At 37.3% G+C, this 26,522-nt stretch overlaps 1 long non-coding RNA gene across 1 annotated transcript; it reads right to left on the bottom strand.

The window, feature by feature from the left end:
- Positions 1-1,043: 1,043 nt before the first annotated feature.
- On the bottom strand, positions 1,044-25,910 carry LOC116423383. Its single transcript, XR_004233980.1, has 5 exons — positions 24,199-25,910; positions 17,738-17,835; positions 7,525-7,656; positions 4,349-4,418; positions 1,044-1,356 (listed from the first exon to the last, which is right to left on the bottom strand). It is a non-coding gene; the product is annotated as an uncharacterized LOC116423383 (long non-coding RNA).
- Between the last annotated feature and the right edge of the window lie 612 nt (positions 25,911-26,522).

The following is a 26,522-nucleotide window of genomic DNA, read 5'->3' as shown; positions in this document are numbered from 1 at the left end:
AGGCACAGTTAATTTTTTACCAATTTGTGTCTCTTGAGTAAGAATGGGCCCCTGCAGGCATGACTGGGTCCTGATTACAATTCCTGCATGTTCTTGTTGCTAGGGAGCTGTTTTTGTTTCTTTTCTTTTTTTATATAAGACCCACAGAATTAGCAGACATCATATATCTCATATAACTAGTGCTTTGATTTAAAAAAAAAAAAAAGATAATTGGGTCCCATCCACGTCTAGATCAGCTTCTGCTTCTGGAGACAGTTAAGTGATAGGGTTGATAGAGACCTGGGCCTCAAGTCAGGAAAACCAGAGTTCAAATATAGCCTCACATACTTGCTAGTTGTGTGACTCTGGGCAAGTCATTTAACTCCACTGTGCCTCAGTTTCCTCATCTGTAAAATGGGATGATCGTGAAAAAGATAAAAGTTTCTATTCCTAGCAATTCATCTCTAGTTCCCCAAGGGTGGTGAAAAGTAATGTGTTCCCACGACCAGGTGTCCCCAGTCAGAGGAAATATGCTGAGAGTGTAGCTCACCAAGTGTTGAAACTCATAATGACCCAACAATCCTTCCTGAGGCTTGGGATGTTCCAGTTCACAGAAGGACAACAAAGAAAAAGAGGGCTTACTTTGATGGAGGAAATAAAGCCAGACTCTTCCTATATAGAGCCATCAAATGTTGGGATGTAACACCAAAAATTGGGGTGAGGGAATGTTGAGCCCCCAAAATATTTTGGGGTTTAAGTATTATGAGATGTCTCAAAAGAATTTGTATGTTTAGATCATCTCTGAATCAAGAGGTAAAGATTTTATTATTACACTGCTGACTGCAGGCTAAGGTCAAAAAAGGAGTTTTAGCAATTTATAAGGGGAAAGACTAGCTAAATTCCCTAGCAGAACTCACAATTAATCAAGGGAATGCCATTAGGCATCTTGATGAAATTGCTTCCAAAAGGTAGGCGTTTCCTAATGAGCCTGCAAAGAATTAGGGGATTATTCCATTTATTGATGGGCTCACCCTAAAAAGGAGTTTAGCACCCTAAAAAGAGTGAGGGTACGGGTAGATTCTTTTATAGGGGAGAAATAACTTTGGGGATTGATATCATAACTTGGCCATCTAATGTAGGGTTCATCAATATAAAGAATTAAACAAGAAATTTAACCAGGGCTTACTGAAATAAAGATTCACTTAGGATAACAAAAGGCCTAATCATAAATCAATCAAAAGGTGCACTTAGAATCCTACCGGTGCTCCTCCCTGTTGTCTCGGGGAATAGCTCGGCTTCCAGGTTGTTTTCTGTAATTCAGGCTCTCTCTGGCAAGGCCCAGGACCCAGGACCCTGTCCCATGTTCCGCATAATTTTCTAGAAAGACACATGGAGATTATAAGACTTTGGCAACTGCAGACTTGTAGAGGAATCTGGTTCCTCAACATGTTCTAAATTTTTTAATTGCCTCCTTAGAGATTAGGAGATGTTTCCCTCGGGTGAAATGGGAGCTTTTCTCTAGATCTGAGATCTCATACTATTGAGATTATGCCATATTCCAACCTGTAGAATTTTTTTAGTTTCTGTTTGCAGTTCTGTTTGGATAAACTTGGTTTATTTGCTGTTTGTTCCCTTTTTGGGGATGACCTTTTGCATAACTGGTGCTTGGTGAGGAGGAGTAAAATCAGTAAGTGTGAGGTAAGAGCTAATAACCAGAATCTGACTCAAAATCATACTCCTAGACTAAGTGTGTGTGTGTGTGTGTGTGTGTGTGTGTGTGGAGAGAGACAGAAAGAGTGAGAGAGAGGCAGAGAGAGAGAGAGAGAGAGAGAGAGAGAGAGAGAGACAGAAAGAGAGAGAGAATTTGAATCTGATGCCTCCTTTTGCAAATAAGTGAGAGAAGGAGCAAATTCCAAGGTAGGATTCTTTTCTGTTTTCCTCAAGATGGAAATTGCCATTTTTCTTGGAAAGGGATGGGCCACATTCCAGAGACAGCTATTCATGCTTCTGTGATCTACATTTAAACAACCCACACAGAAATTTGTATCTTACTTGGGCACAGATATATCAGACATGATCTAGATATCTTATCCCTCCATTTTCCCCCTAAGCCTTATAACCACTTACCCTGTTGTTCTTTTTACTATGATCTCCATTGTTTTTACCCCTCAGTTCTCTCTCACTATTCCTCTGGCATTGCCTGTTTTCTCTTCCATTCTCTTGTCTTAACGACTTTGTGAATTCTGCTCTCCAATCCCTCCTCCTTTTGTTCTATCACCAACCACAGCTCCCTAATCCCCAACTACCACTCTCTGCCTTTTCCACTACTATTTGCATGCTGTTAGAGAAGCTGGAGGAAATCAAGAAACTCTGCTTGAGGTCATAACATATTTATATTATCTGATCTTGCTTGGGTCCTCATTGCAACAAGGAGTCCTTCTCCTCCCTAATTGATTCTCTATCCTTGCCCTGCAAGACCTGCTCCAAATTTCATTTCACCAATAATAATGAGTTACTTTGCCCAACTTTATGCCAATAAATTTCATACTTAAGTGAAATGGATGACTACCTCCAAATTTCATCTCACTTCCAACCTTCCCCATGCCCCTCTTGAGACTATCCAAGTCTAGCTCCCTTTTCTCTCCTCCTCATCTCATCCCACTCTCCCTTCCTTCCTCCAGGTCTCCAATGAAGATGTGGTCCTTCTCCTTACAAACACCGACAACTCCACTACATGTGCTTTTGGCCCTATCCCCTTCCATCCTCTCCAGCAGATGTCCTCTTTGTAATCGCTAGTTCCTCCCCTAAACTCTACAAATATATCCACTTCTCTCTCATTTAAAAAAATCTTTATACTTGTTCCTTCTAGCCCCCGTTAGCTATTGTCCTATACATCTCCTCCCCTTAAGCAAAGGTAGCTGTGTCTAGATCGCAGCTCAGCTATTGACTTGCTTTTTTTCCCCTAAAAAGGGGTCTGGGCTGGTCAGGAAGGTCCCTAGCTCCCCTTGGCTGTGTGGGGCTCAGAGCTTACACCCTCTCTGATCAGGAAAGGCAGCTCTACCAAGGTCTCCTTTCAGCTGTTGGTTTGATTTCCATCCTGAGGGGAGAAGAACCACTGTTCTTAGAAGGTGAGTAGGTAACTAGGTGGTCCAGATGGCCAGGATGATGAGCTCCGGAGGTAGAACAGCAGCAAAACACAAATCAGTACATCTGGGCAGGGATGGCACAGGAGGTTAAAGGTACCTTCTCTATCCTCACAGGAGAATTGATTCTTGTAGCTGTTGGTGGAGATTAGCTCAGAGCTACTTCCCCAGGACTGTTTTAGGAGGGGTACAGGGCAGGAAGGGAAGGTGTAGGAGGAGTGGGGCCCCCTCCTAGATGCTGCATGTTAGTAAAAGAAACACCCAGAAAAAGAAACAGCGTGGGACATAGTGAAAGATGTCCTCACAGCCATAGGGAGTGAGAGTGCTGGACTAGGAGTCAGATGCAAGTTCAACCTGGACCTAAGACACTTAACTGGCTGTGTGATTCTGGGCAGGATAAGCCTCTCGGTATTCCACTTCCTTATTTGAAATGGAAATAATAAAAGCAACTTCCTTCCAGAATTGTTGCAATAATCAAATGAAATGGCATATTGCATAGGAAAGCACACAACCTGCATTCAGTCAGTTTTTTTCACTTGTGACTGAGTCTTCATGACCCTATTTGGGGTTTTCTTGGCAAAGATACTGGAGTGTTCTGCCATTTCCTTCTCTAGGTCATTTTACAAATGAGGAGACTGAGGTAAATAGGGTTAAGTGACTTGTCAGGTTCACACAACTAGTGGGTATCTGAGGTCAGATTTGAATTCACAAAGATGATTCTTCCTGAGATAAAACGTAATCACAGAAATTAGGGTCAAGTTCATCTAACATTCTGATTCATAAAACAGATTTAATTATCATTTACCCTTCAACACACTCTCATTTGTTCAGTCATGTCCAACTCTTTACCACTCTCTATGGGTTTTCTCAGTAGAGACAGAAGTGGTTTGCCATTTCCTTCTCCGGCTCATTTTGCAGATGAGGAAAGGGTTAATGACTTGCTCAGGTTCACATGGCTAGTGGAAGTCTGAGCCTAGATTTGAGCTCAGGAAGATGATAACTCCTGATCTTCTGGCACTCTATGCATTATGGTACCTCTTACCTGTCCCTAATCAGAAGCCCAGGGGCTAACTGGGAATTCAGGTGATCCCCACACACTGATTAGCCTATTTGTGCCAGAAAGAAGGGGAACTGGAGTGGACCTTTCAGTAACAAACACATCGGACATAGGTAAGCAATAGAATATTGCCATCCTCAGAAAATTGCAATTTATGATAATAACTCACTGGAAGATGAGAGAAGTGTGTCATTCCACTTGGCCTGTGGAATCCCATAAGCCGTGAAGAGGGACAGGATCTAGGATGGAGGCAGAGAAATGAGAAACAGAGCTATGTATTCCAGATGAAATCTAGGCAGGAAACATTAATTCAAATACAAACATTTATTGTTCAAAAGACAAAAAAAGATCACCCAAAGTGGTACACATGCTTCATAGATCAAATCAGGTGCAGAAAGCTGGCAAAATATCGAGTCCATGCAAGGCAGAGAACAATGGCTAGTCACAAATCCAAGGAGTGGGGCAGTGGGAGCAGCTCACAAGGCAGTGCAGTAGGAATAGGGAGAAGAAGAACCTTGGATGGCAAGGGGTGAGCCAGAGGGAAGGAAGCTGGAGACACCAAGCCACAGAGCAGTGAAACACTTCAGGGGACTCCTTTTTTTTGAAGGATGCTTTGGTTTGGGACATGCTGAGACACTGCTGTGGTCTTCAGGTGAGGGCATCCAGCGGCAGGTGGAGTTGCTAAGGAGGAAGATACTGAGGGGGAAGTCATCTGCACTGGCAAAGGTGACACCAGAAGCCTTGGGATTAGAGGATACCACCAAGGCAGAGAGAAATGAGGGCCAAGGATAGAACCTCATAGGACTCTCCAAGGATAAGAGCAGATTAAGAAAAAACAAACCAGTGGTAAACAGAGACAGGTAAGCAATCAGAGTACCATCCCTTTGGCCAGCTAAGGTCACCTATTCATACTTGCTCATTACAAATAAGAGAACTGATGGCGGACGAGTTAAAGTGACTAGTTTAAGGTCCAAGTACCACTTTCTTCAAAAGGCCTTTCTTGATTGTTTTGGTAAAATTTTTTATTGTAAACTTAAATACAAATGAGAAAAGACAAAAAAAAAAGTCACACACATGGCAGCCCATAAAAGAGGATTCAATATAAAACAATACATTTTCATTTCAAGAAAACCTATATAATAAATACTATACATTGTTTTCAAAGCTGCCCACCTTTTCTTTGCTTCTATGTTGGTTTTCTTTTGTTCTCTACTATGCACTTTTTACTTTATTTTTTCCCTTATCCCCTCACCAAAAGAATGCTACAATTAAGTGTGGATATAAACACACACATATATAGGTAGATATTTATACATACATATACATAGATATCTATAAAACAAACATGTTTACCATCTATGTAAGACCATACTAAACTTATCTTCCTCCTATCATCTATTTCTTTGAAGGTGGATGGAAGCTTGTTTTACAAATTCAAGTCTTTCCATATTTTTTCCCAAATAAACTAGCTCATTACTTCCTACACCACAGCAATATTCCAACCCAATTGAATCCTATCTGAGATACTGTCTATGAAAGTTTTCCCCAGGTTTTCTGCATTTTCTATCCTTGGTTACATAGTTTTTATTTATACAAGAAATTTTTCATTTAAAATATTTGAAAATTATCCATTGTACACATCAACAATGCTATCACCTCATAATATTGTTTAAGGTCTGATACAGCTGAATCTACTTCCTTTACATTTTTTTTCCTGGTTTCTAGGAAGTTTCTGACCTTTTATTCTTCTTCATGAACAGTTATTATTCTTAATTCTTTTAGTGATTAGCGTTCAATCTCTTCTTTTCTTCCAAGAATTGTTTTGTTTCCCATATAATTTGAATTGAGCTATGTCTATACATGTTGCTTATGGTCCCCCAAAGAGTTAAGGGCAGGACTGCTCTGGTATACATAGTAAATAAATTCTTGTTAAATTGAATCAGGAAAGAACCAAAACAAAAACAAATAGCAAGAAAGGGCACCATCACTCCTTTCCCTCAAACAAATATCAAATTTATATGTCAAAGAGCCAATACAAGCATGTGCCCAATGACTGCTTCCTATGGTGCCCAAGAACGCACTGCTGGTTTCTAGCATTTCTCTTGGTCTCCCCAACTACTGAATTCCCTTGAACCAGGTCCTTATCTTGCTGTGGGTTCCAATTAGAGTGAGGCACCAAGCCACCAAACTGTCAAGAGTGACTACAGACGTGTGCCCTTCTGGAACTCCTGCCAGAAAATAGGGCACGCCACTGGAGAACTGATGTTTCTAGTGTTTTATATTATTATTTTATTTTATTTATATTATTATTATTATTTTATTTTTATTTTTATCATTTGTTTAATGGGGTGAGCCTTCCTTAGGTCTGTTACCACTGTGAATGGCAACGAGCAATTTCACTAAATAGAATTTTTATTCTGATTATGGAGTTGAGAGAAACGGGTTCAACCTGTCCTTGACACACACTAGTGTCTAACCTGCCTAAGAACCTCTCAGGCCTGCAAGGAGCTCTCTAGAATTATCAGTGACAGTAACCAATACAGGTTGGTTTTGGCAGAAGGAACTCCTTGCTGGTAACTTTCTACATTGAGCATCACGGGGCTAGTCAAAGAAAATACAGGCTTTGAGGTTCACAAAGCACCCCCCTATGATGCTGCAAAAGAAGTGTGACAACTCATATTTGGGGTGGGAGGAGGAGGGAAGCAAGGCAATTTGGGATTAAGCAATTTGTCGGGTGACAGCCAATAAGTGTTGTGTTTGGGGCTGAATTTGAATGCAGGTCTTCCTGAGACCAAGGCCGGTGCTCTCTCCACTGAGCTGTCTAGCTGTCCCAACAACTCATATTTAATTCTGTGAAAGATTTTTCCAGGGGGGAACCAAAATAACATGTCCACAACTGAACATACTCGGAATACACGGAGAGTAATGGCAGCCACAGAGAGAAGCTGTCCAACAGTTTGGAAATGGGTAGCAGATGGGATCCTGCCTGCTGGGCTGTCTGTCCACACATAATGCCAGGACATTTCTCATAGTGAAAAACAGTGCTAATGTCATTTCAGATTTTGTATTCCTTAATAAAAATGTTGCTGAAAATATGGGAAGGGAAGGAAAACACATCAGAAACTAATGAAATAGATGAATAGATGAAATAAAGAAGTGGAATTGGAACTATTTTAGTTTTTAATACTTTTATTACTTATTTTTATCTTGACATTAGAGCCATTTACATTCCACCCACCCAGAGTGACTTCTTCCTTGTGACAAAGGAAAACAAATAAGCAAAACCCCTTGATACAGAAATCTTGTCGGTTCCTATAAATAATATCTGACATAGTAATTCCCTACCTCTTTTTCAGGACAGAGATGTTTCATTGTTCCTTCTTCTGGACTTTTCCTTATTCTTTTTTCAGGACTTTGCCTGGTCTTCCCACAATTTTGAATTCAATTTCCTTATGTTGATTCCTCCCATTTATATTACTGAAATAAAAATGTATAATGTTCTTTTCATTGTACATGAGCTCATACAAAACCTACCAACTATAACTGATAGAAACTCTGGGAAGTCAACTATATCTGTCCCTCAGGATCCTGAAAATCTTTCTTAAGCTATCAGCTTGGCCCCCATACTTGTGTGTTCTCCCCAATATCAATAATCAATGATAGTTAGAATGTCCTCTAAGTCATTGATTAACCCAGTGATTAGTCCCTATTATCACTGTGAACATTTGTATCCTCTTAATATCAACGAACACAAATCATCTTTTTGGAGAGTGAGGAACAGTTTATTAAACCTTTGCTAAAAATTTTGGGCTTGATGTTGTTGTACTTAAATTTCTTTTTCTAATTAAGAATTCAGAAGCAAAGAAAAGAGAAAGAGAGATTAAAAGAAGCTACAGAAAAAGAAGGTAATTTTAGCCATAAGGAAGAGCAGATTAGAAAATTCCTTCCTGCTATGGTTTGGACTCTAACCTCTGGTCTGTTGTTAGAGAAACCCTATCTAACTGGAGATATGCATTATGCACTATTCATCCTGTATTTACTTATAACTTTGTAAGCTCCCCAAAACAAAAATTTTAAGAGGCTAGCCCCTTCCCTAGAGAAAAAGAATTTAACTTCCTTTTTTTTAGTGAACCCCAGTAGTTATACTAGTCGTATATTATAGCATTTTTTATCCTCTACTTTATAAACTATTTTTTGCTAAATTGCTATTATCTTAGAAATTGATGTGAAAATACTAGAATGACAAATTAATGCTCAAATGAAATGTAAGTGGTGATTTACCTTAACCCTGGTGTGAAATATTGATTACAACATATTGTAAAAATATCAGTCCTGGGTTTGAATCCATCTTCACATGTCAACTTATCATGTCACCTAGATAGATAGTTAAACACACACACGTGTGTGTGTGTGTGTGTGTGTGTGTGTGTGTGCAGGTATTTTGAGTTTACTCTATGTCCTTCGCTTTTGATAGTGGAGAGATTTTCCAGTAATTCCTTTCTGAATCCCAAAGCATCCTGTTACACAAAAAAAACTAAGTAAAAGCAGTCCATACAGTGACCATGCACCTCAGCAGCACATAGCACTCAGCTGTTGTTTGTCCTTCGTTCTCAAAGAGGACCAGGACATCAGGGAGGCAATGGCAGGACACGCAGGTGGGCTGGGCTGAAGTGAGGGAAGGCAGGGCAAGGTCACCTGTTTCACTTTTCCCTCCAGAGCCAGCTGGGTACAATGGCAAGATATAGATCAAGATGACTGGAGATGGCCCTGGATGCAGTGGGAGACTTTGGCCTTTTTAAGTTAGGATCTTTAACAGGTATTTCATCCAGAGCCATTTCCTCCCTCCCTCTCTTCTTTCCCTCCTTCCTTCCTCCCTCCCTCCCTTTCCTTCCCTCCTTTCTTCCTTCATTTCCTCCTTCCTTCCTTCTTTCTTTCCTTCCTCCCTCTCCCTCCTTCTTTCCTTCCTCCTTCTCCTTCCCTTTGTCCAGGTCCTTACCTACAGATGCTCTTAGGTACACTTAGCACCTGTAGTTCCCAACTCTAATCTTGAAAGGAGAGAAGTGTATTTCATCACTTGTCCTCTGCCTTTCATCTGAATTCGGCTGCCCAGTATTTGACTCTGATTTTTCCTTTGTACTGGGCCCACTTTCCCCTATACCATAGTTAGTAATGGCCATGTCCTCCCCTCCCCCGCAACCATTAGATTTAATACCCCTTGAAAGTTACATCTGAATCATGTCTCTCTTTAGCTAGATACAGAGCCTGCCGTGAAGCAGGTATTTAATACACATTTGCAGAATTTGTTGGATTCCCAGTCTTTTCTACCGTTTTCTCCTGGGGCATTAATGATAGCTTTTTTCTCATTTTATCTTGGAAAAAAAAAAGTCCAGGATTAGTTTACTAGGGCTGAACCTTGAGTGCTAAACTCTGTTTACTTCACTAGACCCTGTTTTCAAAGCTGCCCAGCTTTTCTTTGCTTCCTTGTTTCCTTTTGTTCTCTGCTGTGCCCTTTTACTTTTTCTCCCCCTTTCCTCCACCCCTCCCAGAAGGCTACAATTAAGCGTGTGTGTGAATACACAGACATATAACATACATACGGATACATAGATATCTATAAACATACACATATTTATACTCAAATATACTCATTCACATATACGTAAGATCGTATTAAGCTTATTTCCTCCTATTGTCTGTTTTTCTGAAGGTGGATAACATGACGTGGATGTTTCTTAAACACTCTCAGTTTCAATTTCCTTACCTGTGAAATGTAGACAATAATAGCACCAAACTTATTGTGAGGCTCCAAAATGCAAAGTTCTGGGTAATCTTAACGTGTTCCATACATTTATTGTTACTATTAGTAACATGAACAGTCATGCAATAAAAATGAAAATCAATAACATAACCTAATCTCTACAACTTCTCTCATATGAATACATTTCTCGTTATTAATATGGTCCCACCTTAAGAAAGAAGGAAATAAGCATTAAATGCCCAGGAAGGGCCAGGCTCTAGGCAAAGTGCTTTACAAATATTTATTAATTTGATCTTCACAACAGTCCTATTTAGGCAGAGGTCCTATTATTTATAGTTGAAATCGAGGAAGCCAAAGATTAAGTAACTTACTCCAGAGTCACAGAGCTAAGTGTCTGGGCTGGATTTAAAATTAGGTCTTCTGGGACTCTACATCTAGACTCTCACCACAGTGTCTCCTAGCTCCCATCATCATACTGGTTCACACCCTCCATTCGGCTAACAAATGATTTTTCTTAAGTATAGTTTTAATTGTTACCATCCCATTCAAGAAACCTCAATGTTGGCTCCCAGTTAAAGAAACTCCCTGGTTTTCCTTCCTCCCTCCCTCCCTCCCTTCCTCTCTTCATCCTTCCTTCCCTCCCTCCCTCTTTCCTTCCCTCCTTCCCTCCCTCTTTCCCTCCTTCCTTCCTTCCTTTCCTCCGCCTCTTCCTTCCTTCCTTCCTTCCTTCCCTGAGGCAATTGGGGTTAAGTGACTTGCCCAGAGTCACGCAGATAGGAAATGTTGTGTCTGAGGTCAAATTGGAACTCAGGTCCTCCTGACTTCAAGGCTGGTGCTCTATCTACTGCACCACCTAGCTATCCCCCGGGTTTGTCTTTTAAAGCCCTTCACAAGGTGATACCCACTTACATTTCCAGTCTCATTAAACATTGCTACTCTCCCTATACTCTGGCTGAAATGGCTCCTCTTTCTTCCCTACATATAACACTCCATCCTCCCATCTCTATTGCTTTGTACTGGATCACTCCCCCCTCACTTCGTCTCACAGAACCCTTTCCCTCCATCAAAATTCAGCCCAAACACCAACTTTCATATAAAATCTTTCCTGATTTCACCTCCCCACCTCACCCTCAACTGCTCATGATCTCCCACCATAATTACATTGGATTACTTTTTCATATTTATATATATTATGTATATCAAATAGAATGTAAGCTTCTTGAGGGCAGGGACTTTTTATTTTTATAATCTCAGTATTTAGCACAATGTCTAGAACATAGCAGATGTTTAATGAATGTTTGTTGATTCACTGATCAATTGACTCGATTTTCTCGTCTATAAATAGGTCTAATTACACCTACTTCACAAAATTGCTGTGAAGTTCAAAAGAGATCATATGTGTAAAATATTTTGCAAACCTTACAGTATTATGTAGATCTTAGCTATTCTTAGGAACAATAACTTGACTTTATAAAAGCATGAAATTTTTATAAAATTTCAAGATTTTTACATAGATAAAAATCAATGAAAATATATGAGAAAATGTAGAGTGGGAAAAATATCTAGATATTCAAGATATATGTGTGTGTGTGTGTGTGTGTGTGTGTGTGTGTGTATGTATATGTATAAAATAAATCTAAGATATATGTGGAATTGACACAAATATATATATTGCCATTCCCCAATGCTAATTGTGCAATGAGAAAATAAACCACTCAAAATAGCCTCTTCTCTGTTCCTCACATATGGAAGTTTATTTCTTATCTCTGCACCTTTGCATTAGACCTCCCTAGTGGAATGCAATCCCCTCTTTCTTTTTTTTTTTTTAAGATGCAGCTCAAGAGTAATCTTTTACATTAAACTTTTCCTAATCTTAACTGCTAGTGCCCACACTAACTACTTTGTATTTATGTTTATTCCCTTTATATTTATTTATGTATTTGTTGTCTCCCTCCCCCCATTAGAATGTAAACACTTAGTGATTATTTCATTCTTTTTATTTGTATCTGCAATGCCTGGCACAGTACACAGAACATAGTTATACATAAATGCTTATTGATAGCTGATTAGTTATTGAAAGAGCAATGAATAGTGCAGTCCAAAAGAATGAGATAAACAGAAAGGGAAGGGGAGACTGGGAGCTGGAAAATTTCCTTAAGAAACAGGGGAGCAGTGTTTCTGTAGAGGCCTCATTTCTCAAATATATAGAGAACTGAGTCAAACCTATAAGAAGACAAGTTATTCCTCAAGTGATAAATCATCAAAGGATAGAAACAGGGAGTTTTCAGATGAAGAAATTTAAAGTTATCTATAGTCAAATAAAAAAATGCTCTAAATTTAAATGCAAATTAAAACAACTCTTAAGTACCACTTAACACCAATTAGAATGTTTAATATGTCAGAAAAGGAAATGATAAATGCTGAAGTAGATGTGGGAAAACTGGGACACTGATACATTGTTGGGGGAACTGTGAACTGATCCGATCATTCTGGGGAGCAATTTGGAACTATGCCCAAAGGGTATAAAATTGTGCATACCCTTTGATCCAACAATATGACTACCAAGTCTAGATCCCAAAGAGATCATAAAAAAGTTTTGTAAAAGGCCCATGTACAAAAATGTTTATAGCAGTTCTTTTTGTAGTAGCATTGTAAATTGAGTGGATACCCAACAATTGGGGAATGGCTGAACAAATTATAGTATAGGATATAATGGCTATTACTTACTGTTCTATAAGAAATTATGGGCAGGCAGATTTCAGAAAAAGCTGGAAAAGCTTACATGAATTGATGCTGAATGAAGTGAGCAGAACGAGAAAAATGTTGTTCATAGTAACAGCAATACTGTGTTATGATCAGCTTTGATAGATTTAGTTTTTAGCAATACAATGATCTAAGACAATTACAAGACTCATGATGGAATGCTATCCATTGCCCATCAGTTGGAGAATGACTAAATAAATTATGATATATGAATGTTATGGAATATTATTGTTATATAAGAAATGACCAGCAGGATGATTTCAGAAAGGCCTGGAGAGACTTACACGAACTGATGCTGAGTGAAATGAGTAGAACCAGGAGATCATTGTATACGGCAACAGCAATATTATACAATGATCAATGCTAATGGACGTGGCTCTTTCCAACAATGAGATGATTGAGGCCAGTTGCTAATAGTTCTCTCTGTGGGTGTAGCAGATTCTCTTCATTGCTGAACAATTGGAACTGCTTTGAATCATCTCACTGTTGAAGAGAGCTATATCCATCAGAGTCCAACTGAGGGTGGATCACAATATAGAATTTTCACTCTTTTTGTGGTTATTTACTTGCATTTTATTTTCTTTCTCATATTTTTCCCTTTTTGACCTGATTTTTCTTGTGCAGCAAGATATATATATATATATATATGCATATATTGGGTTTAAGATATATATTTTAACATGTTTAACATATATTGGATTACTTGCCATCTAGGGGAAAGGGTGGGGGGAAAGGGAGGAAAATTTGGAACTCAAGGTTTTGTAAGGATCAATGTTGAAAAATTATCTATGCATATGTTTTGAAAATAAAAAGCTTTAAAAAATTATATTGACATTACCTATAAAAAATAATAAAATGCTATCCACATCCCAAGAAAGAATTATGGAATGCAGATCAAAGAATACTATTTTTACTATTTTTTTCTTGTATTTTTTCCCTTTAGTTATGATTATTCTTTCACAACATGATAAATGTGGAAATATATTTAATGTGATTATACAGATATGACCTACATCAGATTGCTTTCTATCTTGGAGGGGGGGAAGAGGCAGAAGGGAGAAAAAATTTGGAAATCAAAATCTTTTTTTTTTTTTTTCTGATGGATGTGGCTCTCTTTTTTTTTTTTTTTGTTTTCTTTTTGTTTTTTTTTTATTTAATAGCCTTTTATTTACAGGATATATGCATGGGTAACTTTACAGCATTAACAATTGCCAAACCTCTTGTTCCAATTTTTTACCTCTTACCCCCCCACCCCCTCCCCTAGATGGCAGGATGATCAGTAGATATTAAATATATTAAAATATAAATTAGATACACAATAAGTATACATGACCAAAACGTTATTTTGCTGTACAAAAAGAATCAGACTCTGAAATATTGTACAATTAGCTTGTGAAGGAAATAAAAAAATGCAGGTGTGCATAAATATAGGGATTGGGAATTCAATGTAATGGTTTTTAGTCATCTCCCAGAGTTCTTTTTCTGGGCATAGCTGGTTCAGTTCATTACTGCTCCATTGGAAATGATTTGGTTGATCTCGTTGCTGAGGATGGCCTGGTCCATCAGAACTGGTCATCACATAGTATTGTTGTTGAAGTATATAATGATCTCCTGGTCCTGCTCAGGAAATCAAAATCTAATAAAATATGTTAAAAACTACTTTTCATATACTTGGGGAAAATGCTATTATGTAGGGGGAAAAAAACAACAACTGAGCAATTTTTTGGTGAAGAGAGGGAAATGAGACATTTTGGTCAAGGTGTCAATACACATATCCACAAAAGCCTCTATGCTGATGCCTCCTTCTATAATGGGGGTGACCTGCGTGCAAGAGGACAAATTTGCCCTATAGAGTTCAAGTCCTATTGGGTTCTATGAAGAGGAAAAGAGTTAGAAGAGAATCCCAGGAAGAAATTTTCCTATGTCAGGAATCTGTTTAGCTAAATCTAGAGAGACTCATCACCAGAACTTGACTAGTAGCTGATGGATTCTTCCATCATGGAAACCCATAAAATAGGGAAAACACACACACACACACACACACACACACACACCTCTTTTTTCACTTTAAAATTTTATATTGTTACCTCTTATTTTTAATTTGACTTTATTTCCAAATATATTCCTCCCCACTCTCCAACCCAACAAACTTTCTTTAAAAAAAAAAAAAAAAGAATTAAAAAAAGAAAAAAAAAGACACCAGGAAAACCAACAGACATATTAAGACAGTTGATATCTGAGGATATTCCATACACACCATACTCAGGCTGCTCCCCACCTACCAAAATGCAGAATGAAACCTTCCTAATTCTTATTCTATGTAATACCTCATTGCCTTCAAATAGTCTCCAGCCCTTCGATATATTTTGTTCCTTGTTCTGGTCCCACTGTTCTCTCTGACTATAAATGCCATTTCTTCTTCTTCACAGAGCCTACAAGGGACTGAAGGGTTGGAATACAAATGTGGATGTTCTACTGTCTTCATGAATGAGGCAAAGTGAGTATTGAAATGCTGACAAATCCCCTCCATTTTGAATCCATTAAAGCTCTGAGTTGGAACAGAGCCCTGAATTTAAATCTTTCCCCAGATGTTTAATAGTCTTTATCCCCAGGCTAGTCTCTTGCTCTCAGTTTCCTTATTTGTAAAATGGAGATCAAAATAGGATGACTTTGAGGGTCAAATGAGGTAATTTATGTAAAGTGCTTTCCAAACTCTAAAGTATAATACAGTGTAGATAAAATGACCTATTATTGTTAACCTCTTTTCAATTTCTATTGTGATAGTCGGGTTTAGCAGCATCACAGTCTGTAACCTTCTGAAGATTCACACTTCCCTTCAGGTTTTTTTGGTGTGTGTGAGTAATATGCTTATAATCTATCATCCTCCATGTTTACAAATTAGTTTGTTTTCTAAACCAGAGTTCCTTTCAGTTGCCAGGTTTTTCAACTTGGAAAATAAATCAAAATCTTTAAAGATTTGGATGATGTGGGGATTCTTTCCACTTCAAAGTGCCTTGGTTAATTGTTGTAAAGAATGGTGATAATCCAAGACAAATCTTTGTAAGGGAGCTTTCATTGCTGTCATTCATACCCTGTGCTCCCTCTTTCTCCATGGAGACTACAGGAAGCTGTAAAGCTGGTGATTCAAATAGAGAATCTGATTGAGCTTCCTCATTAGGGCTTTCCAAAGCTGGTAGGGATGTACAAGGTAGGTAATAGGACCCAGAATACAGTTAGCTCATTCTCTTCCCTTTCCACATCCTGCAAGTTGCCAGTCATTCTCATTCACAGCAAATTCTTGCACACCCACTGGGGCTGCAGACCTCAGCATTAACTCACACTCCTCTCTGAGTCATCACACAGACTGTGAGACTCCCAAACTCCCTTAGACTGACTCACTACTCCTACTCAACGCTCCAGCAAACATAACATTGTTTCTCAAACTTCATGCCACTCACCCAGGGTTCAGTTGTACTTACCATACCTCTTATAAAAGAAAAAAAAAGTCATGGATGTCCTGATGTCTCCTAAATAAGCATGAGCATCTGTATCCCTCTCCCCCAAATCCCATGCATGGCTGCTACCCCTGTGTCAGTTTCCTCAGTCTCTTTCAAAAGAATTAACCTTTTCTCAATTACTGTTTTTTAGCATCAATAATTTATTTTAATAAGCAGATTGAAGATACAATTATATGGAGTATCTTCTCATTTTTGTCCTTTTAAAAAATGTTGATGATTTGGACTTGTGCTCAAATCAGTTCTGAATTACTGCCACTCCAAATAAGTACCAAGACATTTACATATTCCAGGGGAACAAAAGCAAGAAAAATAAAGGAAAGAAAAAAAAATGCTTCAAAATCTGCACTTTGAATCAATCAGTTATCTATCTTCAAGAAGAGAGCTTTTTTCATCATGAGTCCTTTGGAGGTGTGGTAGACCATTATGTGATCAGAATGGCTAAGTTCAATTATTTTTACAATATTGCTATTATTAAATATATTCTCTTTCTAATGAGTTCATCCCATTTGTGTTCAGTTATGTTTGCTGTGCTTCTTACTCTCTTCTTTTGTTTACCCTCTTTCTTCTTTTAGAGTCTGTTTTGATGTTAACTAATGCCTTTCTTAATCTACCTTTCCTATTATCACATCTTCCCTCATTCTCTTAGCCCCTTACCAGCCTATTTCTTAGGCAAGACGAATTTCTATATCCAACATGTATGTGTGCGTGTGTGTGTGTGTGTATTTCTTCCTCTCTGAAGCAGTTAAGGTGCAACTTGGGTTCATGCATTACCGGTTCCAACCCCATTTTCCTGTAACATTATAAAAAGTCATTCTTCCTCTCCTTTCCCCTTTCTCCCAGCGCATCCCTTTTTCACCATCTATTTTAAAAAATTATCCCAATATACTAGGCTCATACCCATGACCTCTTTCTAAATAGGCTCCTAACCACCCTAAGGATGAAAAAGTTCTTATGGGTTCTAAGGAATATATTTAAGAATAAAAACAATTTTACCTTATTAATTTCCTTAATTCTCCCACATACTTAACTTTTTATGCTGTCTTATGTTTAAGTGCTAAATTTTATATTTAGTAATAGTCTTTCATCCAGAATGCTTGGAAACCCTCTATTTCATTAAACATCTAATCCAGTAATGTCTATTATTATTAAGTTCTTCTTAGAGTATATTTACTTCTTCAATAATACAACATATAATGGAACATAAGCTACAATTATCTTTTTAATTTTTGCTTGTGCAACTTACTGCAGAGCAAAACAACCAAAAATTCCATCAATGTGTCTTATTGACTTTTTTGAACATAATGAAACAATTTGGCCTACTAAATAAGATCCAGTCACTCAAGAATTTGGACTAACTACCCACATAAGGAAAACCAAGTGCCTAAAGAACTCCCATCGCCCATACCATGAGATAAAGAGAGTTAAATGGATAACCTATAGAGTTTGTATATTAGTAAATACAGTTTGGATAAACTTGCAAATGGGCAATGAGTTTTATCCCAATATTGGGAACTGTTACCTTTAGGAAGCTGTAGAGTTCTTTAAATGAACCAAAATTCTCTCTGAAGCAAAGGCCAATCTTTTACAAATTAATATTCTTCTCATGGTGTATTGTGGCTGCAAGTCAAAATATTTTAAGAAGAAAATTAATACTGGAGTTAGCAGATCCAGAAGGTAGAATGTCAAAAGCAGAGCATCACATGGCATCAGGAACCCAGACGTCATAGCATTTGTGACAACAGGTATACACCTGCTGGCAAAGATCCTGGTGACAGCATGGGCCTTTCCCCCTCTAAATCTTCCTATAGGGACCACATAAAAATACGGACACTTGGATTTTGAAGGGTGGCTACTCCTATCCTGGCCCCTCTATTCTGGTTGTAGAAAAGAATCTGTGGGAAAGACAGACCAATCAATTGACAAACATTTATTTAACACCCATTCTCTAGTACAGATACTATGATAGACCTTAGAGATACAAAGACAAAAATGATTCACTACCTGCTGTCGAGAATGGAAAGACAAACAGTTGACATCTCTTGGTAACAAAGTAGCAGTATACTATAGGGTGACTGAGTTTCATCGTATTATGTACATCCTTAGCAAAGTCTTATATATCATGGTCTCCTATCTGAGGCTTTAGACAGTCCAAAGGGTGAGCAATGTTGATTTGTTATGAGATCAGCAACAAAAGTTGCTTTCTTTGAAAAATCTTATAAAGCCAATGAAGAGACCACAATTTCCTAAGGCAGCCCATTACCCTTTTGTATAGTTTTAATAGTTAGAGGGAAATTCCTTATATTGAGACAAAATCTGCCTTTCTACAATTTTTATTCATTCCTTGTGTCTAGTTCTGTCTTGTAGGATTAAGCAGTATGTCTAATCCCACTCTTCAATGGGCTAAATAGACTCAATTCTTTCAACTGAGCCTCATATGATGTGGTTTCTATTTGAATGTCACTATCTTGCTGCCTATCTTGCTCCATCTTGTCAATGTTCCCATTAAAAAGTTGTGCCCAACAGTCCTCTTTGTAGTAGCCAGAGACTGGAAACTGAATGGATGCCCATTAATTGGAGAATGGCTGAATAAATTGTGATATATGAATGTTATAGAATATTATTGTTCTGTAAAGAAATGACCAACAGGATGATTTCTTTCTTTTCTTTTCTTTTCTTTTCTTTTTTTATTTAATAGCCTTTTATTTACAGGTTATATGTATGGGTAACTTTACAGCATTGACAATTGCCAAACCTCTTGTTCCAATTTTTCCCCTCCTTCCCCCCACCCACTCCCCCAGATGGCAGGATGACCAGTAGATGTTAAATATATTAAAATATAAATTAGATACACAATAAGTATACATGACCAAACCGTTATTTTGCTGTACAAAAAGAATAGGACTCTGAAATATTGTACAATTAGCCTGTGAAGGAAATCCAAAATGCAGGTGGGCAAAAATATAGGGATTGGGAATTCAATGTAATGGTTTTTAGTCATTTCCCAGAGTTCTTTCTCTGGGCGTAGCTGGTTCAGTTCATTACTGCTCCATTGGAAATGATTTGGTTGCTCTCATTGCTGAGAATGGCCAAGTCCATCAGAATTGGTCATCATATAGTACTGTTGTTGAAGTATATAATGATCTCTTGGCTCCAGCAGGATGATTTCAGAAAGGCCTGGAGAGACTTACATGAACTGATGCTGAGTGAAATGAGCAGAACCAGGAGATCATTATATACTTCAACAATACTGTATGATGATCAATTTTGATGGACATGGCCATCTTCAACAATGAGATGAACCAAATCAGTTCTAATTGTTTAGTAACGACTAGAACCAGCCACACTCAGAGAAAACTCTGGGAAATGAGTGTAAACCACTACATAGCATTTCCAATCCCTCTGTTTTTGTCTGCCTGTATTTTTTATTTCCTTCACAGGTTAATTGTACATTATTTCAAAGTCTGATTCTTCTTGTGCAGCAAAATAACTGTATGGATATGTATATATATATATATATTATATTTAACATATTTAACATGTTTTGGTCTACCTGCCATCTCAGGGTGGGGGTAGGGAGAAGGAAGGGAAAAATTGTCAATGCTGAAAAATTACCCATGTATATATCTTGTAAATAAAAATCTATAATAAAAAAAAGTTGTACCCAAGAAGGAATTATTATAATAGTCTAAATGTATTCCAAGTACTGAACAGAATGCAGTGGAACTATCACCTTTCTCATTATGGACACTATGATCCCTTACTGGAGGGCTTCAAACAAAGGCTGGGTAACTGTTTGAGGATGTCATAATTGAGACTCTTTATACTAAATGGCCTCTGAAATCCCTTCTAGATTCAAGATTCTATTACTCTTAATGGAAGAACAAGAATTCATTAAACACCTTTTATGAGCAAATGATATACAAATATTATATCATTTGATTCTTACAACAACCCTGAGCTCTTATTGTCCTCATTTTACAGTTGAGGAAACTGAAGAAGAGAGAAGTTATTTGCCCAGTATCCCATACTTAGTAAAAGTCTGACATTTAAATCAGGTCTTCTTTACTTTAGGTCCAATGTTCCTAAGGAGCAGCACATTGTTGTTGTTTAGTCACATCTGACTCTTCTTGACCCCACTTGGGGTTTTCTTTCCAAAGACCCTGAAGTGGTTTGCCATTTCCTTTTCTAGATCATTTTATAGTTGAGGAAACTGAGGCAAACAGGGTGAAGTGACTTATCTAAGGTCATACAGCTAGAAGTATCTGATACTAGATTTGAATTCATGAGTCTTACTAACTTCAAGTCTGTTCTTCTATCTACTGCGCCACCAAGTTGCCCCTGGCAACATGGCACAACACCTAAAGTGCTTCATTTGGACTTAAAAGAATCATATATGTGAATCCCACCTCTGTCAATTAATGACCATTTGAGCCCAGGCAAATCCTATTGGGTCTCAGTTACCTTTTCTAAAAGGATAATGATACCTGTAGGACTTAAGTTATTGAATTGTTGGAATCTCAAACATAGAAAAAGTACTTTGTAAAATGATATTACTTATATAAATGAATAGCTTTTGAAGGCACAAATAGAAAAAAAAAGCAATGGTTTACAAATTGGAAATGAAAAAAGCAATGGTTTATGAGTCAGAATATCTATGGTCAATTCCAGCTTTTCTACATGAATAACATTAGGGAAGCCAAACTCTTTTTTTTCCTCATTTGAAAAATGAGGGGGTTGAGCTGGATAGCTTTCAAAGTTCCTACTAAATCTATGATTATTGTTGTTAAATTTATATTCTCTTACAGTGACAAAGGCTCAGAGCATTTAAAAAAGGAATTGTTATACAGTCATGTTTCTTCCCTCATGTACTTATTCTTTTGAAAACTAGTCTGTCATGAGGATATAACAGTTAAATTCAATTTAACTTGGTAAGTCACTTTAATTGCCAAATCCAGCGGCCTTTTCTCTCTCTTCATTCTTCTTCACCTCTCCACAGCCTTTGACCCCGTCAATCACTCTCTTTTCCTTGACACTTTCTCTCCAGATTTTAGGGACACTACTCTTTCCTGGTTCTCCTCTACTCCCTAATCTCCTTTCCAGAATCAGCATCCAGGTTACAGCCTTTACTGTAGGGGTTCCACATAGTTCTCAGGTCCTCTTCTATTCTCCCTTTGTACTATATCATTTGGTGAATTCATCAGCTCCCATGGACTTAATGCTATGTTAAAGAGTCTCAAATCTACCAGCCTTGCCTTTGTTGACCTTCCATCTAGCATCCCCAACTGGCTTTTAGAAACCTCTAATTGGACGTCCAGTGGACATTATGAACTAAATACATCTAAAACTAAACATAATTTTCCCCACTCCAAACTCCCCAAATTTGATTCCCTCACTCTCCCCCCATCCCCATATTCAATCTGTTGCCAAGGCGTGTTGATTTAACCTTTGCAGCATCTCTCACTTTCCCTTCTCTCCTCTAATATGGGACTAACCTGGTATAGGGCTTCATCACCTCATACTAGCATTACTGCAACAATCTGCTAGTGTGTCAATCTAACTCATCCCCTCACTTCAATCCAGCCTCCATTTAATCACTAGTTATTTTCCTGAAGTACAGGTTCAACCATGACAACCTCCCCTGTCCCCAACCCCTAATAAATTCCAGTAGCTTTCTGCTTCCTCCTCGATCAAAAACAAAATTCTGTTTGGCATTTAAATTCCTCATAACTTGTCCTGACCTTCATATCCCTTTCTAGTCTTACACTTCACATGCTTCTTCTTTGCCTTCCCCCTGCCATACTCTTTAATCCAGTGACAATGATTTCCTTACTATTCCCTAAACTACATCTCTTGACTCTGGGCATTTTCTCTGGCTGTTTCCCATGCATGGAATCTTCTCCCTCCTCATCTCTCTACATCCTAGCTTCCCGGTTCCTTTCAAGTCCCAACTAAAATTCCAGCTTATATGAAAACTCCTTTTCAATCCTTAGTACCTTTGATCTGTTGTTTCCATTTTATCACAGCTCGTTAGCATGCTGTCTATCCATTATACTAAGTTTTTTGAGAGCAAACCAGTTTTGCCTTTCTTTGAATCTCTAGAGCTTAGCACAATATCTAGCACATAATAGGTACTTAATGCTTAATAAACTCAGCTGACAAGCATTTATTAAATGGCTGTCATAAGCCAACATTTTTCAAGACGATGGCTTAGGATATAACAACAAAATAAAAATCATTCTCTGCCCTCAAGGAGTTTACCTTCTATTAGTGGTGGAGACCTGTCATTTATAAATAAAAAATAATATAATTAGATTTTAATAGTATTTTATTTTTCCAAATACATGCAAAGATAGTTTTCAACATTCACTTCTTCAAAACCATGTGTTCCAAATTTATTTCCCTCTTTCCCCCTCCTGCACTTCCTAAGTGCAATTGTTCTAAACATATTTCCATATTTGCCATGCTGCACACACACACACACACACACACACACACACAATCAGATCAAAGGGAAAAAACACAAAAAGGGGGAAAAACAAGCAAACAAAAACAACCACAAACTTGCTCAGGATCACACAACTAGTAAATGTCTGAGGCAGAATTTGAACTCAGATCCTCCTAACTCCAGGGCCTGTATACTACTCACTGCACCATTTAGCTGCCTCAAATTTAAGATTCTTGAAGGCAAGAATTGTTTCATTTGTATCTTATGTCCAGTATAGTGCATGGCACAAAATAGTTACATAAGAAATATTTAGTGAATGGAGATTAACACATGCGAAATAGTACAGAATAGACTATTTTTATTGCATTGTGGCCTACATTTTTAATATTACCTTTATGAATTTTGTGGTAAAAAAGTAATGCAGTAGTCAGAACATGGGGCTTTCAGTAAGGAAGATGATTAGGAATTGTGAAAATTAAATATCTATCCTGTATTTTATATTTTTATTTCACTCTGTAATTGATTCTGCTCTGTAACCTTATTCTGTATTTTATATATCGACCTAACCAAGTCTTTTCTTTGTCTCTGAGTGAAAATGATCCTGAATTCAAACATTCCCTCTTTCAAGTTAGATGCAGAAGTTCAATTTTCCTATCAATTACTTTTAATTAAACAAAAACTCTAAAAGTTTAGAGGTTCAATACTTTCATCATAAAACACTTAGCACCATCTGCAAATCATTTTGTACACAGCAAACTCGTTATTCCTCATAATTTCATTTTGAAGAAACGCTATGAGATTTGTATGTTATCCTTGAGAGCATAAAAGCAGAACTGGTCTCGTCCTTTGCTTATCCCTGCCCGGTTAAAGGTGTTCTTATCTCATCTCCAAGTATCAGTGAGTATTCTGTCCCTGGTCCCCTCTCAATAGCCTCAGTCTGGAGCTGGGTCCCATAAATCTATAAAGTAGCTCTCCAGGACAGAGAGGGTTGGTACTGACCCCATGTGTATGTAAAACTTTCTTTTCTTTATGTAAGCAGTCATGTTATCCTCACCACCATGATGCTGCCAATTCTGTAATCAACTGTATTATTTTCTCACCTATCCTGTTCTGTTCTTTTTTCTATGCTTATAAAAGAGCCGCATCTCTAATTATTTGTCTTTGGCTTAAACTGAAGCAGTCGCTGACCTGCTTTATTAACGAGGCCCATGTCCTTCTAATAAACTATTATATTGCTGGGAGAAAACATGCCTCAGTCTACCTTTGTTGAATTTCACCAACTACAGAATACTGCCTCTGACAGTCTGACTGTCACTGACTTTCTTCATACCTCAGCTTCTGCATTTGTTAAATGGGGATAATAGCATCCCTCTCACAGGGTTCTTGTGAGAACCAAATAGTAAAGTTTTTCGCAAGCTTTATAGTACCATATGAGTGCTAGCTATATTAACTATTGTTATTACCATATTATTAAAACAAAGTAGTGATCACAAAATCTGAATGGTTTCATTACATACAAGTTATGTCTAACTAACCTGATTACTAGCTTGATAGATCAGTGGAATATTGACGATAGTTTACCCACATTTCCAGCATCATGGCAAGCTGACATCCTGTGGAAGAATAAGGAATGAAGTGAGAGACACTCCTGAAAACACTGAAACCCTTTTTCTTCATATTAAGGGGCATGACACCCAAGATGATCAATGCTACAAACTAGCTAAGCACAAATATTCTCATGAGACATGACCACTCTAGTAGCAGGAATTCAACTTTAGGAGGAGGTTCATTTAATACCTAATCCTACTTCACTTCAGCTGAATTTAGGAAGACAAATTTGTATTTTGCACACATGAAAATGGAAGCCAGTCATTAGTCATCTTCAAAGGTATAAGGTTAACTAGCTATATCTTTTGAGTTATTCTTTTCTCAGGGTGCTTGTGGTTTGCTAGTTGGTAGCAGTGGGCAACTAAGGGCATCATGTCCCTTAAAATGAATAAAGTATTCTGGTGTTTTTTTCTCAGTTTTTCAACTATTTTCTCACTTTTCCAAAGGATGCCAACTTGTTTGGTGAGTGTGATATCACTGTTCTCGTTAATTTCTTTTGTCTCTATTGTTCTGGATTTTTTTCCCCTTCTGGCTTGTATGTTAAATAAATAAATATTCATTATCAAGGGGTGTTTATTTAAGGACTCACAAAGAAATTTTATCCCATTGAAATTAGTGATGATTATCTGGTCCATTAATGAGATTTCATTGTATCAATAGTTTTTTTTTCCTACCAACATTTTTCGAGGAATAAATTACCCTTAAGCCAGGGAAGACTGTACTTTAAAGCAGGGCTTCTTAAACTACTTCCACTCATCACCTCTCTTCACCCAAGAAATTATTATGTGACCCTGGGTATAAGTATATAAAATAGATATACAAACCAAACATTTACTGATAAAAATCATAATTTTGTGGCCCCCTACATTTAGTTACAAAACCCCATATGGTGGAATGGACCACAGTTTAAGAAGCTAGGCTTTAAAGCACATACCAAAATATCCTTATATTCTTAAACACAATGATGTTACTTTCTTTTTAAAGGACAATTAAAATCATTTGAGATATAATCCCAATAAAAAAAACATTCTACAGAACAATTTTATGCAAACTTGATGTCTTACAATATTGTTGTCTTTAAATTTTTGGTTCCATATTCCATGTTGAATATGAAGTCATTAATAATAATATACAACAAATGTAAATGAGGTTTTACATTTTTTTTTAATTTAGTAATTACATAATACTTGTATCTCTATCTTTAAGGCCTGGAAACTGAATTTTTTACTTTCCATATATGCAATCAGCTTTGTCAGAAGTCATTTGGCCACATTTTTAATGCAATATATAAAAAAAAAAAACCCCAGCATCAAATACAAATAAGCTGACCATGTTTGTTACTCCATTAAAAACCATGCAACTGTAGTAAGACTATATCCTTGATATGAATGAAGATATATGGAAGGATACTCCCAATCCCCACTGTTTCATAGGTGAGGGATCCAAAATGATACACATTGCATATTTTCAGAGTTTTTAAATGTACTAATCAGTTGTGTTGACTTTTTTTCTAGCTCTAAAAGATAAGTTATTATATAGCAAGAAGGAGGGATGCTTGGGACAACTATGATGACAAAAGAAACAGAACACATCAATACATTTTTTCTTAAAAAAAAGAGTATACTTGAATCTTGAAGGATTCAGATAAAAATAGAAATAGCAATATAAAATAATAAATTTATCAGTATAGTAAGGATATACAAGACTTTCAATGTCTTAGTTGTTTGTTTTTTCAAAGTATCTCCCCAGAGACTGAAACCTGGAAAAATTTGATGGTCATTAACCAGATTCCATTTCTTTGTTACATGCAGAATATTACAGTTGCAGCGAAAATGTTGATGGAAAATAATGTTGAAAGCCATTTAATATTTAAAGATATGTGCCCATAGAACTTACCTTGGCTTAATAAATCACAGAATGAATTACAGTTAATAATGAAGCAAAGCTTTAGAAATTTTATTAAATGCAATAATTTAGGATAAAATATTGCCTGAAATAGATATACTTTTCTGAAACGTGAAATATTATATTAGGAATTATATTTCTTTATTCAGTATATATCTGGGCAAGAAACCACCCTGCTATTGCCTTCAAATTCATATTATGGTTGTGTTTCTGTCCCAGGTGAATATCCTCTTAAGCCTTAGCTTTTAGATGTTCATTGAAAAGAAATGATCATTTTGGTATTTTAATGATTCTACTTCAACTTATTAATCAACTGTGGCATCTTTCTAAATTCTTTTTTTTTTAA

This window comes from Sarcophilus harrisii, chromosome 4, assembly GCF_902635505.1.
Source record: "Sarcophilus harrisii chromosome 4, mSarHar1.11, whole genome shotgun sequence".
NCBI classification, from domain to species: Eukaryota; Metazoa; Chordata; class Mammalia; order Dasyuromorphia; family Dasyuridae; genus Sarcophilus; species Sarcophilus harrisii.
Note: the sequence above shows the minus strand (reverse complement) of the source record. Positions and strands in the feature narration are given on the sequence as shown.